Source organism: Emydura macquarii, unplaced genomic scaffold, assembly GCF_026122565.2.
Source record: "Emydura macquarii macquarii isolate MOO-44397 ecotype Brisbane River unplaced genomic scaffold, CSIRO-AGI_Emac_v2 contig_1119, whole genome shotgun sequence".
Lineage (NCBI taxonomy): Eukaryota > Metazoa > Chordata > Testudines > Chelidae > Emydura > Emydura macquarii.
Window position 1 is genome coordinate 7,196,955 of NW_027131256.1, and position 18,441 is coordinate 7,215,395.

Below are 18,441 nucleotides of genomic sequence, written 5' to 3' on the forward strand. Positions count from 1 at the left end.
TATTCTTTGGCACTGAAGTATGCTTTTTCCATCACTAACTGTCTGCCATCCAGAATGTTGTCCCTTGCAAGCAAAGACACTTTCACAGCAGTATCAGTTCTGGTGGGTATTTTGGTTCCCCACATCTTCCCCTTACTAATGAAGATCACGGTGTTCTTAGGGCTTCTGCAGCTCCTTGGAAGAACTGTAGATGGGGCCCCTGCTGTGTGTATCACTGTGATTCCTTCCCCACCTTTAGGAGCCTGTCATTATTTAATTAATTTGAAGGCTTTGTTGAAGATACCATACTCCTGCAGCTGCTTAGTTTGCAATTCCCCCCAAAACCCAATCCTGGATGGGAAAGATAACAAAGAGATTAAGGAGGAGAGAAGGATAGAGCGTTATCTACTGGTTAGAGCATCAGCCTGGAAGTCAGGACTTCCAGATTCTTTTCACAGCTTTGCCACTGACTTTTTAGGTGACGTAGGTCAGCAATTTACAACTTGTAGGCTTAAAGTTGGACAGCTAAAATAAATGGCCTGATTTTCAGAAGTGCTCAGCACCTGCAGCTCCCATTTTCTTCATGTGAAGCTGTTGGTTCTCCGCACCTCTGAAAATCAGCCTACTTTTATTTAGTTACCTAAATATGGATATAGATGCCTAATGTTATAAATGTATAAATGGAATGCAATACATTTTTGTCTGAATCTCCATTAACCATATGGAGTTACACCAGAGATGAAACTGATTCTGTGTCCTTTTTAAAATGGGAATAGTACTTCTCTATGTCCCAGGGGGGTTGTAAGGCTAAATCAAGAAATTTCTGTGAAGGATTGTTATTGTCTTCTAGTTATCACTCTGTCATGTTAATATCAGACTCATGGTGCCTGATTCCCCAGTGCCTTGCATCTTGTGCTATCATTTATACATTTGCAAAGCACCACCAATCAAAATTCTCCATTCACATATTCCCCGGTAGCATTTTACAGCCTCATTGGATAGGTTTAAATGGTCTGCTGCATGAGTTAAAAGTAGTGGAAAATCAGGCCCATGGTTTCTATGTTGTACCTCAGGTAGGCTGAGGTCCTAGTGGTCAGGCAGGGAGAACTTGGCTTGTTCTCAGAAGCATGTGAATCACGACTGTGATACTAACGCTAGCGAATCAAAACTGCTTGCTCCTTCTCCATGGTAGGTCTGCTGGAGGGGACAGGATTTACAGGGCTGTGAGATGTTGTGGTAGCAGCAGATTTTAGCTCCCAGGATCTGCAAAGTCTGCTCCTTTGTCTCCTCAGTTACCATTGCTTACTAGGGCACCCACATCTCCTAACTATTCCCACTCAAGAGGGGAGATATACACCACATCTGCCAACTGTCTCTGCCCTCTACCGTCACCACCAGGCACACAATTGCCTCCACTCGGCCAGGGACGCCATTTCCTACTTACTCTTAGTTGTCTCTGTCTGCTGGGAAAGCTTTCAGACTGCACCCAAACTGCCTCAGCATGGGGAAGATAACTAACAGATTCTTTTTGATTCTTCCTCTGGTTTCTCTATGCAGTTTCAGCTGATTTTTGCTTTAAGATTTGGTAGAGATGGGCCTGAGTTGCAAAGTTTGGATCCAGCGCTGAACTTTTCCAGACTCCCAGTGGGTCTGAGACTGGAAAGATGGGGTAGTTGGAATGCATTTTATGAAGGATTCCCAGCCTAGGAAGTTCAAATCCAGATCTCAGCTTCCCTCAGTTTGAGGGGACTCAGATACAGAGCTGAATTTTGCAAAGATTCAGTTCAGATCAAGATGGAATTTTTCTCATATCTTGAGAAAGTTTGGACCCAGCTTTCTGGATTATATCTGACTCCAAGCTCACCCAAAGCTTGAGGGAGTTCAGATCGGATACCGTGGTACTGATCCAAATCCAAACTACACCCAAATTTACCCAAAGCTAAATGGGAATCAAATCCAGCTCTTCAATTTTTATCCAGATCCAAACTTCCTCAGAACTTAAGGGAAGTTGGATCTGTTTTTCCAATTTGGATACAGATCTGAAATTCCTCAAAGATGCAGTAAGTTCTGATCTAGTTCTCATTAAGATCTAAACTTCCCTCAACTTGAGAGGATTTGGATCCAATTCACTGGTTTATAGCTAAATCTGAACTTCCAAAGAACTTAAGGGTTTGGATCTAATTCTCTGGTTCAGAGCCAAATCTAAACTTTCCCAAAGCTTAAGGGGTTCAGATTCAATTCTAGGGTCTTAATTTGGATCTAAACTTCCATTAAGCTTGAGGGGTTCAGATCTGGTTTTCTGGTTTAGATCCAGGTCTGAATTTATCCAAAGCATGATTGGGGTTAAGATCTCTTTTCTAATTTGAATCCACTATATGTAGATGAGACTGAACTAAGAAGTGCAGATCTGGATCCAGTTCCAGATGCCCCCAAAGATTAAGGGCTGTTTGTATCTGATGTTCTGAATTGGATTTCTATCTATATTTTTGGATTTGAATCTCAAGGACTACCTATGTGATTTGAAATGTATAGGTATATACAATCCCCTGTGAACTTAAGCATGAGTTGCTGTGTGAAACTTAGCAGTTGATCACTAAATCTCCTGAATTTAGCCTCTATAGTCTTCCTCAAAATTATGATTCTTTTTCTTTCTATTTTCCATTGAAGGCCAAACCACTTTACAAATGTTAATAAATTAATCTTCAGAGTTCCCTTGTCAGGGGAGTAATTATCACTTAGATGCATTTTACGGATGGGGAAACTTAGGCAGAGATGAAGTCACACATCCATGGCCAGAGAGTAAATCAGTGGCAGAGCCGCAATTAGACTCCAAGCCTGTTCATGCCCAGTCCTCTGTCCTAATCACAAGATCATATTTCCCCTCCAATATATGTTCTTGAAGTCCAGGAAAACAAAAAAGATACAGGGCCAAAATCTGATGTCAGAGACACTGGTATAAATCTAAAGTAATTTCATTGACTTCAGTAGAGTTTTTCTCACTTGTACCAGCTGTGAATTTGCCCCAGGATTACTTAAGGAGATGGACTGTTGACCCTAATGAATATTTTCTATCTCCAAGTTCTCTGATTGTATAAATCCCCCCGCCCTCTGCCGCTAAAATATGAGCAGCATTTGTTGATTGGGGGGAAGGTTGTTTCTGGAAAATTAACTTTCTAAAAACATGCTTAATTTCTCTGTATTTATTGTACATCACTGTTTAAGTAGAAAACCATATACCAGTCACCATAAAGAGGTGAAAAGCACCAGCTACAGGCTAGTTAAAATTACGTAGGCTCAGTATGAAGCATGAAGAGCTAGTCAGCTGCTAGAATTCAAATTTGTGGATCTAGAAAGTCTAGATGTTTCAGTCCTGCCACTTGGGATATGATTTAGATATATAGTAGTGGGAGAATAAACATTTAGCAGGGGATGCAGCATTGCCTAGTAGTTAAAGCATTAGATTAGGAGCCAGGAGAGCTAGATTTTAACCTCAGCTATGTCACTGATTCACAGCATGGCCTTGGGCAAATCACTTCACCTCTCTGTGACTCAGCTTTCCCATCTAAAATGGTAGCAATAATAATAGCACCCACCTTTGAAAAAATGCTTTGAGATCTTTGGCTGCAGAATGCTATGTGTGCAAGTAAAATGTGCCATTATTCTCCCAATCCTGCAGCCTTAGTTCTCATTTAAGTCAACGGACGTTTTGTGCGCATGATGACATAAGATTGTGTGGTCAGAAGGAGGACTATGTCGACATTTTAGGGGTAGCATGTATAACTGATGTAAACCATATATTTTTTCTAAACGTGGCTGTTATTTTTTTTTAATATCTGAGTTTTCAGTAGAAATAAGCAGTCTGGCAACACTCTCCGCCCTTCTTTCCCTGTGGGAAAAATATGGGGGTGGGGGAGCATGCTTCAGCCCAGACCTATATTTTAAATAACCTTGGCCTGGTTGCATTGGAAAAAGATTTCTTTACTTGAGGGATTTATTTCTGTCCTTGTAACGCTATGTACTATATGCATTGCACCTGTTCAGACATAAGCACAGTACATTATTATAGCTGTAAGGGCAGAAGCTTACTAATATATATATATATTGGGGGGGGGGGAGAAAATGTTGGTGAGAATGCTTTTAGTTTGCTTATTGAGCAACCTCTTGTAGAGACTTCCTCCTCATCCCCATCAGTTTTCCCTGCTCCCCTATTGTCTTGGGAACCTGTCTTCGGGAGCTTCTTTCTTGAAAGATCTCATGACTTTAAAATCATCAGTGGGCTTTGTGTAGCCTGCCTGTCAAAAGAGATATGTTTACACCTTCCCTGCATGGGTTAAAGCTATAAGGTTACGGAGCAGAATGGCTGAAACGTTTCCATGCTTCATGCTAATTATGCACAAAAATGTATTTATGATAATTACATGGACTGTCTGAAACAATGCATTCCAACATTCTGTAACATAAATAAGAAAGGTGGAGCCAGCTGGCTGTAAACAGTTTATTTGCCAGCAGTCCTGATCTGCACTATGTACCTTTTTTACACTGTCTCAGTCTGGCAGTATTGAACCTGTTGCTGCATTAGCCGAGTTGTATTTTGTTAGATAGGGGAAGGAGGGTTGTCTGCTGTCTGGTAGGAGGGCTTTGTCTGTGTGTGCCTTTCTCTCTCTCTCTCCCTCTCTCTCACACTCTCGCTTGCTCTCTCTCTCTCTCTCTCTCACTCCCTTTCCCGTCTCTGTGGTTTGTAAGGTAGGTTGCAGTGTGTGTATATACACAACATCAAGAGCAGGAAAATGGACTCATTAGGGAGGCAGGCAGTCATTACCACTCACACTGTACTTCCAGAGAGACAGCGACTATGAGGAGACAAACTGAGGACTGGGGAACAAGGTAGGCCAGTCAACTTTTATAAAAAAAAAACAAAAAAAAACCCTGCTCCCCCTGAGCCCCATGACACTTCTTTATACTTTCACCCCTCCCTTCGATTTTGAATGTAAAGATGTAAGTTTGTCAAACCCATTTGCTATTTTAAAATTTGGAACATCTATAGAAGGCCTTAGCCTCTGCAAATGTTTTTTCCTCTTCCACTTATTTCAGGGTGTGCCCCCTTATGATTCACTTTAATTACTTTTTTTTTTTAACATCAATGAAGGAAACAAATATGTTTGTTTTCTAACACTAGTTCCAAGTAAATCAATATCTTTCACTCTTTTAAAACTGCCCCCTCCGTATGTTTGTGGGTCTCTGCTTTTTCTTTTCTGTTTATGCAGTTCCATCTGTCTGTCCATATATCATGTTCTCCTTCTTTACTGGTAAATGGGTTTTTGTTAGTATTTGCCAATGAGTTTTAGTTGTATTGCCGGTGACTGGGTTTAACTGTGACTCTTGTTCTTTGTTTTATATCTACTATAAGTTTAAAGTCCATGTTTATTGTACATTAAATAAAAACAGAAAGCAGGTTCGACTCTTTCTGCCAGGATTTTTATTTTAATTTTTTTGGGCGCGTGGGAGGTGGGAAGGAGTAGGGGAGGTGATTTTGATTATTGTACATGTACTTCTTCCTAATGGATTTTTTAAAAACATTTATTTAAAAATTTTTAACTCTTTATTTTGCTTAAGAAGGAGGAGGAGATATATTCTAACTTTTATATTGCTGGTTTAATGTAACATTATAGAGGCATGACTGGGTTAATAAGAATTCAAACTTTCCAAGAGGGAGTTTGTATCTTTGATTGCCCCCCCACTCTCCCTCTTTATACATGGTTGTGCTTGTGTTTCAGTGTGTATTGGAGGGGGGGGAGAGATAGATATCTCTTTACAGTGGAAACAAATTGTGAAATCTATTGAGCCATTTTGTCTACAAACAGTAACTATTTATTTACTGTATTTACATTCCATAAATAAGCTTTATATTTGTTATTTCAAACATAGAATGTGTTTGTGGATTTATTATTATTATTTTTTTCTGGGGAGGGGTTTGTATTGCGTTTCACAGCCTATTTAACAACGTTGAGTTTTTCAAGCCTAGGCTTATTATGAGTTCTAAAGGCTGGTTAAACAGAATTCATTTGAAATGGACTTTTTATCTGAGCTCTTGTCAGTGGTGTCGGAGAGTAAAACTGCTACTCTCTTGGTTAAAAAAAAAATTAAGACAGATAGTGAGTGGAAGTGAGTTACATAAAACATTCTGGAGAATCCATGAGTAATTATAGAAAATGGATGCTGATCAGAGGAAATCTCTGGACTATAACAATCACCTTTTTAAACAGCAAATTATGTATTTAATAGTAAGAGGCAGACTATTTAAAAAAAAAATTCCATTAGGCCTTTCCGATAACACATGTCCATAAAGCGATATTCCTAGCCCACATGGGACTGTTCAGGAGATTCTTCAACACATTATCAAGGTTCAAATCTTGTGAAATGTTTATTAAAAATCCACTCTTTTAGGACAGTAGAGAACTTTTTTGGTACAACAGGTTTTTGGTTTGTTTTTTTACGTCCTGTATCTTATAACTCTCTCATCTCAACAAAAGCGTTTCCTTACTGGACAAACCAAGTTAGTTTAAACCCAAAACAGCAAATCATCCACTGGCACTGTAGATACAGAACCCACTCGCTCCGTCTTAACTAGATTTTTTTTCAGGGCCTAAGTGGAACTTTTCTGTGTCTTTCTGTAGCATTTTGTAAAGAATCCGTGGTCTATCTTTTACCTCAGGTATGAAATGTAGTATTTTCCACTCCTTTTCCTGCCTCCTTTCAACTCAGGCTCTTAATTAACATTTGGTCAACAAACTTTAAATATTTTTAATGCTAAAAATTACATATCACCGTGGCAAGATATCCCCTCACTCCGAATCTCAAGCCTTGAAGCTCTGATTTGAATATAGATGGAGCTGAAGTAATTCCAAAAATTAAGGGGTCTCAAAGAGGGAACATTTGATGTTATTTTGTGTGTGTGTGGGGGGGGGGGGGAGGTTAGCCTGGAGTGATGGAGCCAGAATATTAGCAGTTTCTCCCTCTCCCTCCTGCTGCATTCACCCCATGAACTGTGAGTGCATTTCTAGACACCTGTCACTTTCTCTTGAACCACTACAGGTGTATGCCTCTTACAGCACAGATTTTTATCTGTGTGAGTTTTCGTTAACCTGATGTTGGGACTGTTTAATACATGATTAACAGAAGTAATGGTCCTATCCCAACTCTTTCAAATAACTTAAAAAAAAAAAAAGACTACAAAATATCAATTAATTTTATGAAAACCCCAGGCAAGAAGAATTTAAGAGCCTAAAGGGAGAAGCGGGATGTGAGAAACTTTCTTTTATCATCCAGTATGAAGAAGAATTTTTTAAAATCCTTTAAAAAATACTTTGCCATTAAAATGATTTAATTTTCTGTGAAACCAAAGTATTTTTTAGCAAAAGACTCAACTCCATCTACGGCACAAAGTCTATTTGCAGAGTGTATACAATAGCAAATGGGAGAGTGTGCCTAAGTAAACTTAAAGCCAGCATATGATGCTGTAGTTGGAACTCCAAAAGCCAAAATCTTTTGGCACAGGAGTGTATAACAGAGTTGGAAGACCTGACATTAGACAACCTCACTGATTGTTGTAGGTTCTACGTGTTCCAGTTCTACTAACTCTTTTTAGTCTAACAGAGTAGAACCCCGCATTGTTGAGTGGGTCGCAGTATGCTTTATTTTAGTGTTGGAGCAGACAGTTATCTAACACACCCACATGAGGAAGTACTCTGGAGCAGTTATTTCATGCTGTGCCATGCCCTGTAGCTAACGCAATTTTGGATTGAATGGCGTGTATATATGCCTCTTTAACTTGTGTGAGATCAAAGTGAGTGCTGGATTTTTTTAACAGGACCAAAACATGGGGATACCAGACTGTTAAACCCAAATGCCAAATAAATACCAACTCAAATTATTTTTAGTAATTTTTTTTGAGGAGAGAGAGAGAAATATCAATCTTGTTTATTTTGATATACATCGCTGTAATAATTTCCTGAGTTGGATATATCATAATATTAAATATTACTCACAGTTTTCCCATTTTCCCATTTTCTCCATTGGCCCAGCTTACTCATAAGGGAAAACAGCTGCAGAAAATTTTTAAAAATGTATTATTATTTATATAAAACTGAGATTTAAATGGCGTATGATATCTTTGCTATAGAATTTTGTAGGATGGTTTAAAAATCCCATAGACAGGGTTACTGTCATACTCATATTCTGTTAGATTTTATAGGTTTTAAAAGTCATTTCAAGAGACTCCTGCTTAATTTCTACAGCCCATATTGTGCCATTAGTTTTTAAGCAGAAGTATATCAAGCAGGAGTTCTGTTTATAAACTGATGGCATGATATGCCTCTATATAATTCATTTAGTTTTGTACCTCTGTCATTTTATAGGTCTTTTCCATAATGATGTGTTGGGGAAGATGGCTCCTATTGTGAGGAGTTTACAAATGTGAAAAGGAAATTAACAATTCAAATCTAGCTTCAAGTTATTTAGATGTTTGAAAAACCAAAGGAACTTTGACAAAACCTAAGACCCACAGAAATGTTTCAGAATTCTTTTAAACATTCTAATGGGAACAGTTGTTTTTAAAACAACTGAATGTTTGGGTTTGCAACTCAATCCTTGCTGCACTGAGAAACTGACAGTAAACAAAAGTGAAACTGATTTCATTGATTTGCTTGTCTGGCCCAAGAAAATTCAGAAAATAAACAAACAGCATCAATAGTATAAAATTGGATTTTTAATATTCTTTCTCCTCTAATAATACAAGGTTTTACTGCTACTTTTTAATTAAAGTTTAAATCTTAAGGATCTTGTGAAGGGTTTACTCAATTTTAACTCAGGTGTACTCTCATGGATTTATCAGAGTTTGAGTAAGGGCTGAATAAAGGTTGAGTAAAAATCTAAGGATTTGACCCAGTTTGATTTTCACGTTGACACTATCCCTTGTATTCCTGTTCATTATCTATTTTTAATTTTAATATTTAGTCCTATGGTAATTATCAAATTCGCCTTTTAGTAGAAATCTGGCACTTCATAATGATTATTAACTATGCTTGTTCAGTTTTCTGTGCATAGAAGACCTGATAGTACAGTCTCCCCATGTACAGTCACTCCAGGCTAGACAACCCTCCCTCCTCCCCTCCCCCCCACATAAAATAACATCAAATGTTCCCTCTTTGAGACCCCTTAATTTTTGGAATTACTTGTTCTATTTGTATAGAGTTTGCAGAACTGAGCTCATAAAAATATGATCTGAAGCATTTGTGGCTAGCAGGGATATGGGTATGTGCTTGTCCATGGTCTGTGGGCCAGCAGGAGCTGAGAGTACTATGGAGGCAACTTGTCACATATCTCTCCTGTGGCCAGTATGGGATCAGTGTTGACAGACAGCAAGGGCTAGGAATGGGAGGTACATCCAGCTTTCATCAGGGAAGGCTATCTGACTTGAAACGGTTGAAAGGCCTGGATGGAAAATTGGGGTAATGGCAGAAGATCATGTTGAAAAAGAAAATAGTTACTGTCTGACAGCCCTTTGTCTGTGTTGTGTGAAATGAATATGGGGCTTCTCAGTCCAGTTCCTAATGGGCAGATGTCCGTATTGCAAAATCAAATCACTAATGCCATTGGCACTAGATGGCAGTGTGAAAAGAAAGGCCAAGGACTGAATAGGCACAAAGACTGACTTCCTCTCATGAGAAATGGTTCCCTCACCATCAGGGGTAAGCCACATCAGAAGCATAATGTGAGGAAGATTTTATTGCTGCTGCCTGTCCTATACCTGTTCTGCGACTGTCAATCTGGCATTATTCAGCAGCTCTCTCTCTATTTAAGAAGAACAATCCTGCCTAATTCAAACATTGGTACAACATACAAGGCTTGATTCTCCAGTGTCTTGTACCTTGTGTCATTATTTACACCTGTGCAAAATGAGTGCAGACTATTACCACCGGTGCGAGTGAGTGAGAAGAAAATTATGCTTTGGTGGCATTTTATGCCCAATTTGCACAAGTGTAAGTGACAATACAAGGCCCCAGGAAGAGACAAAGCATGTACAGTGTGTTCCTTTCTGGATATCCCACTGGAATTAAATTAGTGGTTATCTAATTTTGTACTTAAAAAGTACTGATTATGGTAAACTCAGCAGTGAAGAGGAAAGAAAACCTGAACAGTAGGCTATGACTCTCCATGCAACACACTATATGGTACCTATAGAAACTCTTGGAATACCGAAGTATTACAATTCTATAAATTACATAAAGGATCCTCTGAAAATGTAATGCTCCCACAGTAAATTGACCTTGGGACTGGGGCACTGCTCCTAATGTAGGCAAGGGTGGTCTGCTTTTTGGTCATGAGGGCAATTCATCATGGGAAATTACCTGCACTCTACTGGAATGCTTTTGAAGTAAAGTAGTTGCTTCCTAGTCACTTGGTTCCAAGGTGATCAGTGGCTAGGAATGTGATCGTCCCCTTGGAAATAGGAACATGGAGTGGGGAAAGTGCTCTGAGGGACTTCATTGTGATCCTTCCAATTGACTGAAAGAAAGATAATTATTGATATGCTTCCCAGGGGGTCCTATGCCATTCTCCTTGGCTGGATAGATGGTGGCCATGATGCAGGAATTTGAGGATAATGATTATGGGGGAATCTTTGAGGCCTCAACAGGGATGCAGAGAATACAGGTAGGAAGTGAGGTTGGGATTGAAAACATTTCCATAGGCATACTTTTTGTGTGTGTGAGGGGTTAATATTTGATTGAGTAAAGGTCTTTTTTGTTACCTATTTGAAGCTACCTCTTAGCCCCTGCTTAATTCCTTCTTTATTTTAATCTTCTCTTTCAAAGATACTGTTTAAGGACCAAATTGTCGCTTCTGTCCGCAGAGATGACGGTAACATAAACCCCACAGATCCCTGATAGGAAATTGGATTCTGTACTGTTGCTGTGGTACCATCTCCCATTCTCTATAACCCTTACAGAGTCTCTGGCTCCATTTTCTAGTAGGGAGAGGTGCTACAGGGCCTGTTACTCTCCATTATATTGGCCCCCTAAACTCCTAGCAAATTTGGTAGATAACTGAATCACAGGCATTGGAGATGGATAAAATGCTGAAAATTAAAAAAAAAAAAAATTGTTTAGATACAAGGACAAAACATTTAATTGCTCTTATGCTCCCTCTGCTGGTTCCCTGCAGAACGAACAAATCCTATTCCTAGAGCAGTGGTTCTCATCATTGTGGGCTGCATATGCAACTCTCTGTGTGTTTTGTGGGTTGTATCCACGCAGTACAACTGTGGCTGCCTGGTTGGGCATGTGTCTTTTGACACCTGCTGCCAGACAGTGAAGGGTGATCCCACTCACCGAGCCATGGGGGACCCTAGCTGTGAAGCTGTCCACGGGACATATTTCCACCCCGCACCAGTTCTCCCCCCAGAGATGGGACTTACTGGGCAGCTTCCTGCTCTGGCTGTGAGCTCCGGGTCCAGACATGGCCAGCAGGGGATATGCTGGCAGGCGCCGTTTGCTGCAGGCAGCTCAGAGCATGCTGCAGCCTGGAGCATGCCCCCCCGCCCCCCCCCCACACACACACAGGTGACGCATAGCTGTGGCTAGTGGGGGATGGGCATGTGCCCCCCCATTTCTCTAGATGCCCAGTTGTGAGGAGGCAGCACTTCTTCTGGCAGCAGCACTCTGAGTCATCCCCTTCTCTTCCCCTTGCCCCATCTGCCTGTCCCGAGAGCCCTACAAATCTGCGGATATCCACGGACCATTTTTGCAGATCGCGGATGGATGTGGATCCAGATTTTATATTTAAAGCTCTGCAAATCCTCAGATATCCGCTTTACATCTGTGGATCATTTTTGTGTATCGTGGATCGGATGCGGATACAAATTTTGTATCTGTGCAGAGCTATACCCATCCCCTTCTTATCCCTGCCCCGTCCCCTTTCTTCTTCATACTCCCCCTGCCCCCTCCCCCTCCCCCTGCCCCCATCCTCTTCTCTTCTCCCTGCCCTATTCCATCTCCTGCCTCTTCTCCCTACCCCACTCCATCCCTTACCCTCCCTCACACAGACACTCATCCTTGTACAGAAACGGGACCCAACACACACAGAAGAGGATGACAATGGGCACTAGGACCAAGGAGGCAGTGTCCTGGAGCTGCCAGCTTTAGCTGGGAGAGGGGCCAAGTGAGCAGCAGCAGCAGGACATGGGAAGGATAGAGCCCCCATCCCCCACGACAGGCTGATCAAGCCCTTGGCGCTTGCAGAAATTGGGGGTGTGGGTGATAATGCTCTCCCAAACTACACCCATGGTTGGCATGGGTTGATGATCCGGTGCCTCCCCCTGCCCAATGGTAACTGGACTAAAAGTGCTGACCGGACACTGCCAGGTTCCCTTTTTAACCGGACTTTCCTGTCAAGAACCAGACCCAAAAGTGAAGGAATCAGTGTGGCAAACTCTGAATTTTTTTTTTTTTTTTTTTAGCACACAGCGGGGCTGGAGCTGTGTGCTGTTTGGGTTGCACTTGAGAACCACTCTTCTAGAGTCATGCCCACACCCTCTGTGAGGGTGCAGTACACAATGGAATTTTAAAAAAGTTGATTTCAGCTTGGTTTGAAATGGACAACATTGGTAGAGGAAAAAGGCTTCATATGATGAATATGAAAAGCAGGGATCCTAGAATAAACACTTTACATCATTGTCCTTTTAACACTTGAAACATCCTAACCTATGGTTCTTCCATCTGCCATTGCTTTATTAGGCTTCTGTTTGTCAGAAGTCTTTCTCTTCTCATTTCCCAAAGCCTGATTTTCTCCCCATTGTTGCTGCTATCACTAAGGTATTTCCTACTTGAGGGCTTTATAGAAAAATATTCTTGTTGGTGCAACCATGAGTTTCATCTAAACTAGTGATAGTACTGGAGGAAGCCTTAGTGAGGACAAGGCTCTGGCAGCTCAGTATTTTGACAACTGCATCAGTTAAAGCTGCTCCTCTGCTGAATTCAGCTCTTCTTGTCTCATCCTGTTCCACAGCCTGGAAAGTTGTTGTTTTTCTTTAGGGTCCTCTTCAGCCTCTTTTCTCATTGTGATGCCTCCTAATTTGATTTTGAAGACATGGACTTGTTTGTTTAATGAACTCCCTCCTTTATAGGGAGATTTGCTTCCCACTTCATATGTTTTTCACATCCATCACTTCCCACCTCTACAGTATCAAAGGTTTGTGGATGTTAGAAAAGACTGAGTCCTGGATAAAATCCAGAAATTATTTTAGATTCCCCTAGAAAATCTGGAATGTGTTGAAGACTTCTGAGGTCATACAAGATCTTTCTGCCTTTCCCACCTAAGCAGAGTATCATGATAAAGAGCCTTCTCTCACAGCCATTGACTTTAGTGGGACTTAACTGTGTAGCGCTACTGAAGGACTGGTCCCAAATTGTCCACCAGACTAGTGGAAGAGTTTGTTTGTGTAAGTCTCATGCTTTCCTTTCAGGTGACTGCTTGTTAAACTATTATCCAATGGGGACAATAAGCTGAAAAGTCTGATCGATAGCTCACTGGTTGGAGTGACCCAACCCACATAAAAATCTCATTCTCACGGAATAATTTGAATCTTTGTGGCCAGAGTTCCCTTCATAGTCCCCATCTATTTTGGAAGGGCCAAAAAATAAACAGAAAATACTCACTGATTTATTTTCTTTCTCCTTTTTTGGGAGGCCTCCAGCATCATCCTCTTTTATTTCTTCTTCCCAGGCCCCACTTCATAGTGACCCATCCGTCAAGGCCAAAGATGTAGGAAATTGACCTCCTTGTGGGCAGTCTCAATAGAGACGTCATGAAGTGAATGGAGTATTGAGGCTGAAGCTTCTTTCTGATTCCAGAGTCCCTTCAGGTCAGATATGAGGCACAATAGCAGGGAGTGGTGTGGCAGTACCCTGCCCTGCTCTGGACATGCTTTGGAGGTAAATAGAGAATTCAGTGCCGAGGAACATCAATCCAGCCTCTTTCACTAGCATTAAACTAACAAAAGTACGAAGGCTCAGTCCTCACTGACTCACAGATAAACTGTTTGAATTCCAAGCAGTTTGTTTCGTAATTTCCAGCATTTCATAAAAATGCAGCTTTTTATTTCTTCTTCCAATCACTGCCAAGTTTTGAAAGCTTCAAAACTTGCTCCAGTTGGAGGGGTTTTAAAAGATTCTGACATTTTCTAAACAAGTTGGTTCTCTTTGAGCTGTACAGATAGACTTCAAACTGTTTCTCCACCAAACCAGTCCAGCACGGCCTGAAACATTTCACTGCTGTAAAAGCAGCTGCTCCTAGTGGTTCAAGTGTTTTCACAGTGTGGTCAGCTAAACTGCACTAAATATTGGGAGAAAAATCAGACATTTCCCTGATGTAGGGTTTTTCTAAACATCCCTTGAAATTAAGACTTCCCTCTCATAGAGGGCTGTGTCCTTTTCCATTAGCCTCTTTTTTAGATCACAGAGTATCCAAACTGGGATGGATGACTTGATGATTATCTGTTCTATTCATTCCCTCTGAAGCATCTGTTGGAAGACAGGATACTGGGCTAGATGGACCATTGGTTTGACCCAGTATGGCCATTCTTATGTTCTTATGTAATTAGAACTTTGCTTAGCATTTGCTATACAATTTTTCTTTTTTTGCGTACAAAGAGGTGAATGAAGTGTATTTTTGACAGCCCAAAACTACAGTTCAGAGTGCAAAACTGTAATGAGATTATAATGCAACAGCTAAGGTGTGTGGGTAGGTAACTTTCTAATAAAGACACCCACTGCATGTGGAGTCAGGAGGTTGGTTTTTATTCCTAGTTTTGTCACGAATTCCCTATGTAATTTTGGGCAAGTCACTTCACCACTCAGTGCCTCGTCTGTAAAATGGGAGTAAGAGTGCTTACCAACCTTTGGAGGGTGCTTTGAGACCAATGAATGAAGAAACATTGGGTATAATTTTATTATGATAAGCACTTTTCACCCTCAAATTTGGGCCTCACAATGCATCCCCAAAGGTGCATAGCAACCTTCCTTCCTTCCTTCAGTGGGTTTGCTTTGGCCTCTTGTTTGGCCTCTAGTTATTGAGCACTTAACGGTTTTTCCTCTTTAGTGTCAGAAAAGGGGTGGTGTCAGAGATCTCATTTGGTCTCTTGTCTACAGTTGCTTTAAGTAGAAGAAGGTGGTTTATGGTTTTGTTTCCTCTCCCCCACTCCCCAATAGTTTAAATTGTCTATTTTTACTTTATTAAGTGAAGGCCCTGTCTACCCTTGAGTTTTAACTATGTTCGGCAGATATATTATACATGTGGTTCATGCTAGAAAGGCTCTCAAAATGCTCCAAATCCCAGTGTGACCTGGGCCTTAGTGGTTGTATAAAATGGTTTACAAACCCATGTGATGGATTAGGTCTGGATGTAGGCTATACCATATCATGTCTGTGTGACTCTTATAACAGGATTTGAAAAAAACATTAGCATGGACTGTAGTTCTGGTTAACCTTTTTCAAACTCCAGGGTGATAGTTTCTACTTGAAGAACTTTTGGGGCAGAGACTACATAGCTATATACATACATAGAAAATGAAAACTTAGGCTTCCTCTGTTTGTGGATCTGGGGGAAACCCGGCGGCAAGCATTCCTTACTGGCATCATAGGGCAGCATTAGTTTGCTTCACAGTTAAAGTTGCAATTGATTCCCCTCTAATCCACAAAGAGAGTCAGATCTGTCTCAAAATTTCCAGTTTAATTATAGGATCCAAGTAGAATTTTTCAGGAAGATTTGCAGTGAAATGGATAGAAGGTTCCACAAAGCTGATACTCTAAAAATAAAAGTCCCACTTCTTAGGGCAAAACAAAAAGAAAGAAAAAGATAAAACTAACTTTATGAGAGTTCTCTGTCTGAGAGCTAATGATCAGGATCAAAATTTAATTGATGAAAGTCTGATTTAAAGAGTTATTAAAATTTGATCTGATAATTTTACCAGGCAACACTGGCTTCAACGTGGGAGAAGGATACAAATAGGGCAGTATAGGAGATAGGTTTGGGAAGAATGTGAGCAGTGGAGAGGAATGAAAGCTGAGATGCATGGAAGGGGGCACAGCTGTGTAAAGAAGATGAAGACAAAAAGCCTGAAGTTAATGCAACAAGAAGGAGATAACTTGGTCACAATGGCAGGAAATGGAGATAATTCTAGCAGCAGCATTTGGTATAAACAGGAGTTGAGTGAGAAGGAATGAGGGCATAACTTTTTCCTTCTCCCTCGTGGGCAGTGAACTGGAATCATCATGTTACAAATTCAGAGGACTGTGGCCCAAATACTCAAAGCTATTTAGGACCTTAACTTCCACTGATATGGGTCATATTTTGCCCTATGTTACATCAGTATAAAACGAGTGATTCTGTGGAAGTCAATGCAGTTACACTGTGCTAACTGAAAGCAGAATATAGCCCTATGTTTCTGTGCTAGGAGCTGCAGTTTGGATTCACTTGAAGCAGAAAAGACCACACAGGAGATTCTGCAAGTGATTCCTATCCAGCAGCCAGTTTCCTTTAGGATGGGTGTTGCTGAGTATGACATCTTCACTGCCTTAGATATGGTTTCTCCAGTGGAAGCACATGTAGGTTTAATATCCAGATTCTTACCTGAACTTTCTTTGAAATCTTACCTAATGAGAACACCCTTTCAAAGTGATCTGTGCTTAGGGTTTCCTGAGAATTTTGAGTCAGATTTCTGAGGGGGCTCACTTCCGACTTCTTACTCTACAGTCAGAGAAGAGGTGTTCATCCTCATCCACATTACACACTGGGGAAACTTGCAAAAGTATTAAAGTCCACAAGAGAGAGCTTTTATATATGTCTGTCCATATAGGTTTGAGTTGTACAACAGGCAGTCTTCTTTTTGTAGCATCAGAATAAGACCATGATCCTACTATGGTTCTATTTATTGTTTTTGCCGAAGGATCACATCAACTCCACCCAAGTTTCTCCTGAGCTCTTTAGTTAAAGGAGCAACATAGGCACTTCAAAATGGAGAGCAATTATTAATGGAGTACAGCCAGAGAAGGGAATGGTCATGGAGAATATCTGGGTAGTTTAACCAGAGGCAGCTAATGATAACAACAATTATACTTTCCATTGCTGTAGGAACTCTCATACAGCACATTACAAAATTAGTGAATTTAGCCTCAGACCACCCTGGGGAGATAAGATAATATTGTTACCCTCATTTTGTAAATGGGGAAACTGAGGCAAAGAGAGAGGAAATGAATCACCCACTATCACACAGCGAATCAGTGGCAGAGTCTGGAATAAAACCTAGATGACCTGACTCAGAGGCTCAGAGCCCTTGATTTAGCCACATGATCGTTCTTCCTCCTTTCCTTTCCAATGTATTGAAATAAAAGATAAGTCTTGGGCAGGTAAAATCCATGTTCCCTGCACAAGGGGAGCTCTGATGAGCCTGATTTTCATTTACACTAAGGCCTCTCTACACCACTCTTGCAATTTAAAGTGAGCTCCAGGCAGCTGTAAATTACACCTTTACCCATTTTAGGGCCCCTTTACATTGCCAGGGTGAGATAACAGGGCCCTAGTGTAAATGAAATTTCAGCCAAAATTTGTCAAAGGATTTGCTAACACGTCAACAAATTCTTACTTCTACTAGCAGTTAGAATAAAAATTCTCAGGGTTTCTTTGCTTGTTTTATTATTTGTAAGTGCTGTCCTGGCTGTAGTTAGCATAACTTCAAAGACTTGTAAAAAATTATCTAGTTGGCTTTTCTACACTTGTAGATGCCCCTCTGAGCTCCAGAGCTAGTACTAACTCAGTTCTGTCAAGAAGGAGATGTTAGACAGCTGGACCACTCTGCTACCTGTTTCTTGTGCAGTGATATCCACAAGGGGAAAGTGTGACTGGCTGGAATGGCTAGTGTTGTTGCCTGCTTCAGTGAAATGAAAGTTGTCTCCAAACACAAAGGCTCCCATGTGTGAGGTAAGTGGTATGTTAAACCTTTTGGACTACTCTCCACATCTAGGTAGATATAACTGCCATTAACCTCAATGGTAGTTACAAGCACGTAGGGAGAAAATAAACCCTAGGGGTTTTCTGGACAGGCATATTTTGAGAAGATTGTTAGTTGTCTGTTTAAATCATCAATTGAGACTAAGCACCTGCAAGTAATACTGGAGGGCACACTGCTGGACTGGGCAGAGATGCTTTTTTGCTGATACATCTGTCATTGAGAATAAACATTAGGGTAGACTGAATTGCTCTTACATTCATCCTGAAAACTGGAACTTGTAAGTGGTAAGACTGTACAATGGATTATTGCATTTACCCTTCTGTTATTTGAGATTTGGGTTCAAATCTCAATTCTTTCAGGCTTGCAGATAAGTTTGATGTTTCTATTTTATTCTCTAATTA

At 40.7% G+C, this 18,441-nt stretch overlaps 1 protein-coding gene across 4 annotated transcripts in view; it reads left to right on the forward strand.

Moving 5' to 3' along the window:
* Window positions 1–4,642: 4,642 nt before the first annotated feature.
* ZBTB20 (zinc finger and BTB domain containing 20) overlaps window positions 4,643–18,441 on the forward strand; it is a 577,566-nt gene continuing 563,767 nt past the window's right edge. For all 4 annotated transcript variants that reach the window (XR_010919343.1, XR_010919344.1, XM_067546058.1 and 1 more), the window contains exon 1: window positions 4,643–4,863. The gene's annotated coding sequence lies outside the window, so the exon portion shown is untranslated. The remainder of the gene's footprint in view (window positions 4,864–18,441) is intronic.